This window comes from Orycteropus afer, unplaced genomic scaffold (genome assembly GCF_000298275.1).
Source record: "Orycteropus afer afer isolate SDZICR_OR568_19922 unplaced genomic scaffold, OryAfe1.0 scaffold00087, whole genome shotgun sequence".
Classification (NCBI taxonomy): Eukaryota; Metazoa; Chordata; class Mammalia; order Tubulidentata; family Orycteropodidae; genus Orycteropus; species Orycteropus afer.
The window spans coordinates 1,149,054-1,158,371 of record NW_006921674.1 but is presented as its reverse complement, the minus strand read 5'-3'; positions in this window follow the sequence as shown (position 1 = coordinate 1,158,371).

Genomic DNA, 9,318 nt, shown 5'->3' with positions numbered 1-9,318 from the left:
TAACAGCCCAGCTTATAGACTGAGACAGACTAGGAAGAAGGAAGAGGCCATCTGCTTCTCAAAGAATTGGCCAGGGAAAACCTTATGAATAGCAAAGAAACACTGTTTGGCTTGGTTTATAGGAGTAATAAAATGCTATTCCCGTTAAAATATTGTCAATTTGCTTAAAATCAAACAAAATTTTCCTTCCTTAAAGATGTAACAGCCCAGACATATATAGAATCACAATTGCTCAACACTACACAGCATTTTTATTCCCTCATGTGAAGGGTATGTTAGTTATTTTCTCAGTCACGGAATTGTTGAAGCAAATGGCATTTGTGTGATTTGAGAACTATTACTATACTATTATCTGTGAGCAAACCTTCACGATGAGGTTCATAAATTACCAAATCCAGTCCTGATGAGATGTACATAAAATTTGTAATCCAATGTCATTTTTTTTATCTGCTTTACCAGTATTTTACAGTATCGCAAGGATGTTTTCAATGAATGACAAATACACTACTTAATATGATGTCTCCCTTCCAGTGTATATCCAAAAAACTTGATGTTCAAAGTTGTTCTAAGAACAATGGTCTTAGTACTATCTGGAAATTTGTTAGAAATGCAGGATCTTAGGCCCCAACCTAGACCCACTGAATCAGAATATTACGAGTTCCCTGAATTACACATATACACATTAAAGAAAACATTTCCTAAGATATCCCTTCTCACTTTCTTTCTACAAATTCTGAAAACTAAATGCTCCTTGATGACTGATTTTTTTTTTTCCAGATCATATTTATCACTTGTTAGCATTCTGACATTTGTTGCGGAGTGTTTGGGGAAATAGCCTATTGTGCCTTTGCTGTAGTGCAGTGTCCTGGTTACTGTGACCTTGACCTCCATTAATAATTTTGGGAAGGATTTCTGAGGATTTTGTCTGATACCTGTGTTCAAAATGAAAAACAGTCTCATCTACGTGTCCTTTCCCTTTCTACTTACAAATCGCATGTTGCCTTTCAAGACTGAGCTCAAGCTTCAGAAATAATTATATTTGTTGGATGGTTTATATGAATTATCTAAATGGAACCTAGCTCTATGAAATGTTGTTGTTGTTGTTGTTGTTATTTGCCGTCGCGTCGGCCCCGACTCATAGCGACCCCTCCTTGGGTTTCCGAGGCAGTATCACTATGGAAGTAGGATTGCCCAACCTTCCTTCTGAGGAGTGGCTGGTGGGTTTGAACCGCCAGCCTTCTGGTTAGCAGTCAAGTGCCTTAGCCACTATGCTACCAGAGCTCCCGCTCTATGAAATATGTACTATTATTATTGCCATTTTGTAGACAAGGAAACTGAGAGACTCTGTAATACAGTAAAATCTGCAATTGACAGAATCTATGTAAGGCAGAAAACTGTCATACAAGGAAAACACAAATATTTTCCACTAAAGTAATCAAAAAGTGATAATACTGCACCTTGTCAAAGGTGAAATACTTGCAGACCCAGAAAAATAAGGCAGTCCCATACAGTTCTGGTTTTTACAGATTTCACTGTATAACTATAGCTATAAACCAAAAACCCACTGCCATTTAGTCAATTCTGACTCATAGCGATCTCCGTTGGGTTCCTGTAAATCTTACAGCAGTAGATTGCCTTATCTTCCTCCTGTGTGGCGGCTGGTGGGTTTGATCAACAGCCTTTTGGTCAGCTGTCAATTGCCTTAGGCACAATGTCACCAGAGCTCAACTATAACTGTACAAAAGGCAAATGATGAAGTAGAATTCAAACACAGGCCATATGACTCCAGCTAAATTAACTTTGTTCACAGTGTCATGACACATTGGAAATATACATTCGGAAATGATGATGGAAAATACTTCATGGTTCTGAAATTTCAGCTATGCATTTTTTATCTTTCTATCCATCTCATTAAATATGAAAGAGAAAAATAGAAATTTATTCAAGATATTGCCAGCTCATCAAATTTTATTGCAAAATGGACATTGTTTGCAAGACTTTTCAATTATCAAGTAAAACCTAGAATTACAAAAACCAGTCATTTGAAACCCAGCATCATCATGAACCAGAAATTAAAGATGCCACCAAAATGCATTTTAATTGTCTCCTTACAAACTGCCTATGTTCTATTTTTTTCAAAATGTTGCTCTTATTTTTGAGAAACTGCTTACAAAATATATCAGAGTACAACTAATCACAAATTCACCTCCTACAAGCGGAACACAGGGAGCTCTGGTGGCATAGGGGATAAGGCATTTGACTGCTAACCAGATGATCAGCAGTTCACACCCACCAACTGCTCTGCAGAAGGAAGATGGGACAATCTACTTCTGTAAAGATTTACAGCCTTGGAAACCCAATGGCAGTGACTTTGTTTTTTTTTTTTTTTTGGTTTTATAGAATGTGGTGGGTATAATTGGAGACATTCAGATTGTGGGAAAAAACAGAATTTCCTGCCACTAGTGGTACAGTTCCTTTATGACAGCCAAAGATGCTAACAAAACTAGAAGAGTGGTAATTTTGAATGAGAATAATTATAAGTCATCACATTATTCATAGGGATACACACATACTTGTTTTCTCCATTTTTACTTTATGTGTGTGGGTTTGAACAAGAGAATAATGCATATCAATATTCTGTCATCTCTAAAAGTGTCATAATTTTATATTAATTTTTAAGGGAATTCAACAGCACAGTAAGGTCCCTTGTTGGTGCACGTGACTTGCACTCAACTAGTAACCTGAAGATTGGCGATTCAAACTCTAGCTATATTGTAGAAGAAAGGCCTGGATATCTCCTTTCTTAAGATTATAGCGAAAACAATTCTACAGAGTACTTCTACTATGTAACACATGGGGGCACCAAGAGTTGGAATAGACCTGACTATTTGTTTGTTTGGCAACATACTGTTCAAAGTGCTTTACAAAGGTAATTTACAGATCACAATTTTCTCCCATTCTCCCCAAACTTATACCACCAAAATATTATATTGTTTTAATGTGTAAATAAAAAATGGAATTATTTATAAAATAAATTTTAAATATGAAGTAGATTTGCTTTTCTTGTATTTAAAGCTATACTCCAGATATCCTGGATACATAAGCATGCTTATGTTTTGTATATTTTTTTTTACAAATAACTTAGAAAAGGAAAATATAAATTTATTATTTATTCATTTAGTGCCAGGTTCTGAGGATAAATTTTATATTACCATACTCTTGTTGGTATTTGAAGTTCAAAGTTTTTTTCTAAAAATAATTAATGTCAAAGGTAAAAAGATTTGCTAAAATGACATCCATATAGTGACAACACACAATCACACTTTTGTTGTCATTGCTGTTAGGTGCTATTGAGTTGTCAATTCTTCTTTGGTCTTCCTTCTTCATTGTCCAGCTCTCACATGCATATGAGGCAATTGAAAACATCATGGCTTATGTCAAGTGCTCCCTAGTCCTCAAGGAGACATCTTTGCTCTTTAGCACTTAAAAGAGATCTTTTGCAGTGAACTTGCCCAGTGCTGTATGTCCTCTCATGTCCTGACTGCTACTTCCATTATTGCACTATGCATCCAGCACTGAACAAGCAAGCGGCAGAGGAATCCAGGTAAGGGAAGGAACCCAGGCCCCAACCCCCAAGCAGCAGGAAAAGCAGAGGGGAAAGGAAAGGAAAGCCAGAGCATCATGAGCAAGTGGAAGGGATCCTGCTAAGGGGAAGGTGGAGAGGTTTTGAACAGCTAAGGGAGATAAACTTGTCTATTGGTTTGTCATGCTCTGGTGGCATATTGCTCTGAGGCTTGAGGGTGTGCCACCAGTGTTTCAAATGCCAGAGAGATTGCACATGTTGCACTGTTTTCGGCATGGCTCGCATACTGAGACTGACTAGGAAGAAGGAAGAGGCCATCAACTTCTCAAAACTTGGCCAGGGAAAACCTTATGAATAGCAGAGAAACACTGTCTGATATGTTACTGTGCAACTTTATGAATAGCCTGGAAACATTATCCGATACAGTGCAGGAATGTGTCATGGAGCACCTCCCCATTTCTCCCTCTCATCTTTTCCTAGGCCAGTATCATACTATATAAACCTTGAGTCCCTTAGTGCCTTTGTTCCCTTCATCTACAATGTATTGAGGGGATTATGTGGGTGTAGTACCAAAAAACTAAACTCACTGCTATTGAGTCAATTCTGACTCATAGCAACCCCTGTTGGGTTTCTGAGGTAGTAAATCTTTGAGGAAGTAGATTGTCCCATCTTTCTAATGCAAAGCTTTGGTGAAAGAATACAGTCTTGATGCACACTTTTCCTGATTTTAAACCATGCAATATCTCCTTGTTCTGTTTGAATGATTGCCTCTTGGTCTATGAACAGATTCTTCATGAGCAATATTAAATGTTCTTGGATTCCCATTCTGTGCGGTTATTCATAATCTGTTATGATCCACTCAATCATATGCCTTTACATACACAGTAAAACAGAAGTAAACATCCTTCTGGCATTCTTTGTTTTTAGCCAGGATCCATATGACATCAGTAATAATATCTGCTGTTACATGTCCTTTTCTGAAACTGGTTTGAATTTCTGGCAGTTCTCTGTTGATATACCACTGAAACTATTTTTGAATTGTTTTCAGCAAAATTTCAGGGCATGTGATATTTATGATATTGTTTGATAATGTCCACATTCTATTGCATTATCTGTCTTTGGAAGTGATACAAATATGGATCTCTTTCAGTAGGTAGGCCAGGTATCTATCTTCCATGTTTCTTGGCATAAACAAATGAGAACTTCCAGTACTGCCTCTGTTTGTTGAAATATCTCAGCTCGTATTCTATCATTTCCTGGAGATTTGTTTTCTGCCAGTTCCTTCATTGCAGCTTGGATATCCTTCAATATCACCAGTTCTTGATCATATACTACCTCCTGAAATGGCTGATGGTTGACCAGTTTTTTTTGGTACTGTGAATTCCATTCATCATGTTTTGAAGCTTCATGAATCATTCAACATTTTGAGAGCCAATTCCAGAGGTAGAGGGGGAATCTCACTACCATCAAGAAGAAGAGTCAGGAGTGAATGTATGCTTTAGACCCATGGTTCCTGTGCTGAGAACCAAGACACAAAAGAGAGAGAGCAGTAACACTGTAGGTGACAGCAGTGAGAGATGGCAAGAACCAGGAGATCAACATGAGACAGTGCGATGGTCTTCCTGGCCCACAGAGCAAGGTGGCTACAGGGTATGTCAGACCATGGAGTGAAAGAGTTGAGCACATCCTAATAGGAGACTTCCTGGAAGATTGGGGTGCCTCTGGGTGCTAAAGAGTTTTGTAACAAGTGCCCAAGCAGGCCAGAGGCCAAATCTGAGTGGCAGCAGAGGCCAGGCCTGAGAGTGCACTGTTTAAACCAAGAGGAGGACTTGGTGGCAGTTGCCAAGAAGCTTTCATGATTGAAGAAGTCTACCCTGAATTTTTCCTGTTATTTCCAAGTTGATCCTGATCCTGAATTGTAACCTGTTACTTTCCTAATAAACTCCATTATTATGAATATAATCTGTGAATTCTTGTTGCCTTTGCAAAAATTATAAAACTAAACAGAAGTAGAAAGTGCCATGGGAAATACAGCTGGTGTCAGAATTGCTAAAAGGTTGGAGAGTGGAGGTATGTCTGAACTCCACCTCACAGGAGCCAACTTTGGGCTGACACTTATGGTGATTCTTTTCCCATACCCTGAAGTTAAACAAGACCTGATGTCATGATGTTTTTACAGTCACTCACTAAGATGTAATCTTACCACCTCTATGTCCCCTGACAACTTTTTCTTACTCTTTGTAACATAAAACACTCTAACAGAAAACAATACATTGTGAACCCTACACAAAACAGATAAATTATGTCTACATAATCAAGATATAAAACAATATATGCTATAATGATAATTATATGAAGAAAAAAAGAAAAAAGCAATGGTCAATTAGACTTCAGTGAATTCTTGATGTTTTTTTCCCTTACAAAGTTCTACTCAAGGTAACCCAGTTAAATGATGCTGTGAAATTTCTACTGCAGTGTTTCAGACTGCTTCTGAGAAAAAGGATAGCTTATAAATGGTGCAGTTCAACTACAGCTCCTGACCTCAATATAGGAATCAACAGAGCACACAAATTAGATCTAATTTTATCATGTCCCGGGGCGGGGGGGGGGGGGCTTCTTTTCCTTCCTGTCAGAAATCCTCAGTTAGTATTCCTCTGATTAACCAGTTGGCTTCTACCACTGCCAATTAGATCCCAGTTTTAAATTGTATTTCATTCTGGTCTGTGATGAGCAGTTTTTTTTTTTTTTTTTTCTTTTTGTGAAGAAAGGAGTGCTATATTTTAGCAACTCTGTTTCTGGCTGTGAAACAGAACTCTTGTTTGCTGGCAAATATTTTTCCTAGTTAGCAAACTAAAATCAGAATTCAAACATTATGACATAGTAATGCTGTAAAACAACTGACAAAAAAAATTATAAATTAGAAGAGACAAAATAACAAAATCTAACTAAAGTATCTTCTTGTAAGACTGTGTAGTCTACCACTCTAGTGGTAAGTTATTTTCCTTATTACACTGAAGGTAATTGAAGTTCAGCCTTCGTAGAAGAATTGAGCAGGGAATATATCTTCTTAAGATGTACCATAATCTTCCACATGACCTTGAAAGCTTCTTAGGAAAAAAATGCTTCACCCGAAACTCATAAATCATAAAATAAAAATCCTAAATATATGATTTAATATATATTATTTTCTTAAAGGAAAAACTCACCAAGTTCATTAATGTTAGAAATTGTATCAAACAAAAAAGTAAAATGAGTTGACCATCATAAGGATTTAAGATTTATTTGAATTAAGGTTATTATTATTTTCAGAAATTATTAAGGATTTCCTTTTGTTATCATTCATAATTGATTAACCAAATATTATTAATACTACTTTTATTTTTATCAACTGATCTACAGCTAAAAATTTGCAGTTGTGAGAAATATTTATTCACTCAGTTAACAAATAAACATTCTTGAGCATGTATTATTAGTCACGAATGGTAGTAGATGCCATAGATGTGGAGATAAATACAAAATAATTTTCATCTATATGAAGATTTAATCTAGTGGGGAAAAATGTTTACAAAAATGTACAATGTTTGATTATATGTGATTGGCATTGCAAGCATCAACTAGGAATGGAAGGAATTCAAAGATACAAGTACTATTTCTTCCCGAAAGAATTAAATTAGAAAGAAGACTTCATGGAACGGTATCACTTCAATTCTCCTTGAATATTAGCATATTCTCACAGATTGAGATTTTGGTAGTGATAATACAAATCATGGGAGCTCTGGTAGCCTAGTGACTGCTAACCAGAAGGCAAGGCTGGCGGTTCAACCCACCAGCCACTCCTTGGAAGGAAGGTTGGCAATCTACTTCCCTAGTGATACTGCCTCGGAAACTCAAGGAGGGGTCACTATTAGTCGGGGCCGACTCGACAGCACACAACAACAACACAAATCATATAGGGAAATCACATGCCCAGGGTAGAGTAGGAGAGGGTCATTTTAACACCATGTGGAGCACATCCTGGAGACTTATAGAAAATAAGTTCAGAGCCTGATCTGAATGAACGGGGTATTAAATGTCAAGATAGTCTCTTTTGTTTTTATCAACTTTTTAGTAAAATATTTTATAAAGCAAGAAAACAGTATATATCCTATGCAATAAATCTTATAAAATATATAACAATTGTTTGTGTGCACAAGAAATAAATTGAAGGTAATCAAAATGAATTTCTTGATTTTTTTTCTTTAAAAAGATATTTTGTACATTTTCATACATCAGAAAGAATATTTATTGTGTTAATTTAATAAATAAACATTCCTAATTATAAAATTAATACATATTGAAAAAAGGAAAATTATGTTTTTCAAAATATAAAGAAGTGTATATATGCACACACACACATACACACAAAATCACTAATAATCCACTACATAAAGGTAAAGTTTTAATATTTTGTTTCATTTTCTAACAATTTATGTGTATGTTTTTTAAAATAATCATTCTAATATGCACTGCTTTGAAGATTATTGTGTTCAATTTAAATGCATGTTGACTATTTCCCAGGGTCAATAGAAACACATATAGATTTCTTCTTAAATAAGATGGCAGATTAAAACATTTGAAAAATGTTCAGACCTAAACCCTTAGAAATGGTACAGGAAAATACAACAAATGCTTTAGAACATCTGGCTGATCTTGAAGGAACAGAAGGAAAATTCTCAGGCAAGCAACAAAATGGATGCAACAAATGTTGGATTTTAGTAGTAGGTATATAATGATTTTAATACATCACTTACTTTTATACCTTGTTTTCAGTTTTCTCACTATTATAAATGAGCTGTGATTATACTATTTTTCATACATTTTAACACTTGCATGTAATTATTTCCTTTGGGAATATTTTTTAAAATATTGGCTCATATATAAGTTTTTAAGCCTTTAGATATATATTACCAATTTCCTGTTCAAAAAGGGTTTAACCAATTTACATGCTAACAACCACCACTCTTCATGCACACTTAGCATTCCAAGTACATTGCATATATTATCTCATATGAGCCTTCTTTGAATCCCATGAGGTTAATATTGCTGTGTCCAGCTGTAAGAATAAAAGCAAAGATGCCAAAGTTAAAGTTATTTGCCTAATTTACAAAGTTAATAAGTAGACAAAATGGAATTTGGATACACAGTTTATCTGATTTCCAAAACCAATTATCTTAAGTAATATAGTGCCTCTAATGCCACCAGTCAGCCCCAGGGTTACAGGTAAGGAGAGACAACTCAGTGACGCCCAAAGTAGCCAGTGGGAAGAGCAGGAGAAAGGGAATTCAAAGCCAGGAAGCCAGAGAGAAGAGCAATCAGCCGAAGGGATTAGCTGAGGAGAGGAAACTCAGGCCCACCCAAAGCAGCAGGACCAGAGAGCAGGAGAAAGGGGATAAAAGCCTGGATCTCGGACAGAGGAACAGTCAGCCCAAGGGACAACTCAGGGACGCACAAAACAGCAGGGCAGAAGATCAGGAGAAAGGGGATTAAAAGCCAGGAAGCCAGACAGAGGTACAGTCAGCCACAGGGACCCAGCTGGGAGTGATACGAGAGGTCTCCAACAGTGAGACAACTTGTCTGTTGGTTTGTCCTACTGTGGTGACATGTAGACTTGAGTTTTGAGGCTGAGCCTCTGGTGTTTAAAACCCAGCGAGATGCACCTGGTACACAAGTAACAGCCCAGCTTATAGACTGAGACA